The sequence below is a fragment of the Triticum dicoccoides genome, chromosome 1B, assembly GCF_002162155.2.
Source record: "Triticum dicoccoides isolate Atlit2015 ecotype Zavitan chromosome 1B, WEW_v2.0, whole genome shotgun sequence".
Lineage (NCBI taxonomy): Eukaryota > Viridiplantae > Streptophyta > Magnoliopsida > Poales > Poaceae > Triticum > Triticum dicoccoides.
The window spans coordinates 207,139,436-207,143,885 of NC_041381.1; positions in this window are offsets into that span (position 1 = coordinate 207,139,436).

Sequence of the window (4,450 nt, forward strand, 5' to 3'; positions counted from 1 at the left end):
AGTTACCGTAGTAGCAAGGTCATTGTGTTTGACATTCTCACCAAGTGAGTCCAATACTTGGATCTCTCGTTTTTTGGCGTTGGCAACTGCTAGATACCAATGGTAGCCCGGCATCTTAATCGGAATGAATAACTGGTTTAACAAAGATACAATTCACAGTCACAATTAGATACAGTTATTAATAAATCATTAAACATATGAACTAAATAAAAACAATCCATAATTATATGCATGGATTACGAGACAAAAGCTAACCATATCTTGTTGTAGATAACTATTAACATGATGCATGATGCGACGATATTTTGATGGGTCTATGTCTCTTTCCCTGTCTTCTTTTACCTGCCCGATACAAACGTGCTAATAATGTGTACCTTTTCACCCGCCCTGTCTTGTAGATGCTCGTGAGCAAGCATACAATATATGTAAGCATTTATCACCTGCAAACAATATTTAGATTATATTTATAAATTATGGTATTATATATAACCAATTACTTACAAAGATTGTGCAATTGGTCTTACACCGTCATGTAAGAACATGTCATTTTTTATAAGGCATTCCAAATCGTCTTTTGCTAACAAGGCATCTTTAATGTCCACAAATTGGGTATTCATAGGGGCAGACTTGATTGATTCGATGACTGTAATATCTCTAGGGATACAAACATAGTCTATGAAATTCATAAAAAAGTGAGACAGCTTAGTAAACAATAAAAGCAAAAAGAGTTGAATACAAAAGACAATATCACAAAAAATGTTGATAATAATATAAAAAAATTCCTTGTGGGATAACATGTAAATTAGCATCCTTTTTTGGTTTATTATGAGATATAACCTCTTCGACGTGATTATGTTGTGAATTTCCGGCCCCTTGCAGCGACATTGCATCTGAATCCTCAATGGATTCTTTCCGTGAATCTCCAGAGTTCGTATCCATGTATACTATATTCTGAAAAAACAAAAATATAAAAACACCATTCATTGTATCGTATATATATAATATAGATACAGAGTAAGGTTAGCTATATGCACCTCTTCTCGCGGTGTTTCAGTGCGGTCTGTCATCGTTGCATCAGTGCGTATGTCGGAACCCATCAATTTATATCTATGCTAAAATATATTTAATATTTTTTACTACATCATAAAACTATACATAATATATAATAGAACTGTATCTGAAACTAAAATAACTGTTTTATCTGATAATAATAAAAGCATTTGGTTATATTAGAAACAAATGCTGCTTAAATCATTATACAAACAGAACAATTCGGGGAAAACAAAAATCTATAATTTTCATATAAGTTAGTAGGCGTTTGAAATTGCTTAAACTATTTTAAATTAAATGATAGGCTATGGAAAATTGGCAAACAAAAACTAAAACAAACAACCCAACATTAACAAAGTTTATTTGTTTCATCTATGTTTTTTTTGTGATACCCTTAATATATGTAACAGCATAAAAATATATTTTTTATGAACCGCGTTTATAACTTTGTTTACTTACAAATCAATACTTACAAGTATACCATGATGAAATATATATGATGAAATATAAATGATATTTCCTACTAATCATATTATTATATGTAGTATATAATAAAAATAAACATGTAACACAACTTATTTGTATGAAAAAATAAAACCTATTTGATATTATTAGAAATATATGTTGTTTAAATAAAAGTCATACGCCATGTTTCTAAAAAAAATGTTCATAGTTTTCAAAAAATGTTCACGATATTTGAAAAATCTTTTTGCTTTTTACATAAATGTTCTTGTTTTCAGAATATGTTTTAAAGAAAACTGATATATATTATAAAAAAATGTTAGGTATTTTCAAAATTTGTTCCTCAAATTCGAAAAATGTATTTGCTTTTTAGAAATATCTTATGGATTTACCAATAAATGTTCTAACTTTTCAAAAATTGACCTGGATTTTCGAAAATAGTTATTGTTTATTGAAATTAGTTCTCAAATTTAATACAATATTCATATCTTAAAATTTTGTTCATGTTTATGAAAAATTATTGATTTTTTAAAAAGGTTACGATTTTCAAAGTTTGTTCTCAATATTCAAAAAATGTTTGTGCTTGTAAAAAAATGTTCACGCTTCCAAAATTGTTCAATTTTTTTAAAATGGATCTCATTTTCGAATGTACTTAAAAGATTCAAAAACAGTTCGTGGTCCCAATTCTGTTCAATTTCATTAAAATTTTCATTTGTTTAAAAGTTTCTTCTCAAAATTCATAATAAATTTTTCTTTGCAAAATTTGTTCACTTTATCATATTTGCTATCTATTTCCAAAAACATTCATGTATTCAAAAGAGAAATAATGTGATGAAGCAGAAAAGAAATAAATATAAATAAAAAGAAAAATAATTTGGGCCGACCCAGTTAGGACGAACCCTTTGCGATCTATAAAAATAACTAAAAAAAATTCATCACAACACTAATAACAACTATACCATGATGAAATATAAATGACGAAATATAAATGATATTTCCTACTGGATCATATAATTATATATAATATATAATAAGAATTTAAGTGAAAATAAGAAAACTTTTTGTATGAAAAAAAAACTAATTTATATTATTATAAATATATGTTGTTTAAATAAATGTCGTACCCCATGAAAATCCAGGAAAAACAACTAACTATAGTATTCTTATATAAGTAAGTAATTATCTGAAAAATATTTAAATTATTTATTTAGTCTATGGAAATCTATGCAACAAAATAAAATAAAACATGCAAACAAACATTATTCAACCAAGTATATTTGTGTTTTCTATTATTTGCCCCCCACATTTTTTTGTTGTGATGCCCTTGGTTTATTTAATAAGTATAAAAAATGTATATTTTTATGAACCATGTATATTATTATACACTTTTATTGATTTTGTGAGGTATGTATAATTTATATATATATGGACATTTTTTTGGATACAAAAAATTACAGAGGGCCACATAAAAGGCTGGGCCAAGCCCAGCCCGTGGCAACGCACAGGCGACGGCCCACCTCCCCCACGCGACGGCGCACCTCCCCCGAACGATGGCCCACATCCCCCGGGCGACGGCGCACCTACCCCGGCCGACGGCCCACCTCCCCCGCCTCCCACAAAACCTGTCGCCACCTACCCCCCGCAACCTTATCCCATTCACTCCTTACTCCACTCTCTGCAACTCCCCCTTTCCCCTCCGCCGCCGCATCCCGCGCGCGTCCACGAGACGCCGGCCGTGCGCGTCCACGAGCCGCCGGCCGCGCTCCTCCGCCCGCTGTTGCCGCATCAGGCCCTCACTTATCCTCTCCACCCTCGCCAGTCGCCACATCTTGCCCGCTCACCTCCCCCTGCCACATCGTCGCACACGTCGCCTAGCCCGCAACGTCCACGACTCCGCCGGCCGACCACCGCAGCAGTCTCCGGCGACCCGTGTGCGACCGTAGGTGACGCACACATCGAGCAACATCGACCGGGCACGGGTGCTGGATCTAGTCGCCGTTCAGAGAGCATGTACTAATCTTCGGCGAGTTCCTTGCGCAGATCGGAAGAGGGGTGCCTCGATCTGCCACACCAGATGGTCAGGTACGCCGATCCGAACCCTGAGTTGGATTCTTTGACTGTTGGCTGCTTCCGTGGGTTCGTTTTCTGATGGATGCATTTTTGCTTTGCGCTGCAGGCTTCGGCGGGAACGGCAGGCTTGTGGCCAGGGTTGCGCTCTAGAGCCACGATGTCGAGCTCGTCGCCGTCAATGACCCCTTCATCACCACCGACTACATGGTACCGTTCTCGAATCTCCTAGCTTATGAGATCTACGGGCACGTATGGTAGGGTCGTTTTGGATCCGTGCATGAGACACCCGTTTATATTCACTGGATCCGAACCCTGAGTTGGATTGTTGACTGTTGGCTGCTTCCGTGGGTTCGTTTTCTGATGGATGCATGCACTGGCGGAGCCTTATGGATGCAAAACGGGGTCGTGACCCCCCATTTCAAACTGCACTTGTGTTACTATACGTATATATGAGGTATATGTATTAAGTGTTTTACCCCAGCCATCGGTGGATGACTCCCATTCAATCCGATTAAATTGTGTAGTCCATACTCCATAATTCCATCTGTACAAAGCTATAGCTAGCTAGCACAAGCAGCTTGATTAATTGTTCGTACAAAGTTAGGTAGCTAGTACAAGCAGCTTGATCGATATATGTACGAGTAGCTTCCTGCTTGTTACTTGTTGCATCTTCTGGCATCAGTAAGATTTACCATCTACTTGCTACTGCATATGCATGGAATACGACGAGTCGGCAACCAACAATTGATGAGCCTGACTGCCAGAGAATGGAAGGAGCAAGATGTGCTTGATTACCATGTAATTTTGTATGATTCACATCTGTTTTCATGCATATTTTGCTTTGACCTAGAACATTGCCCCCCCCCCC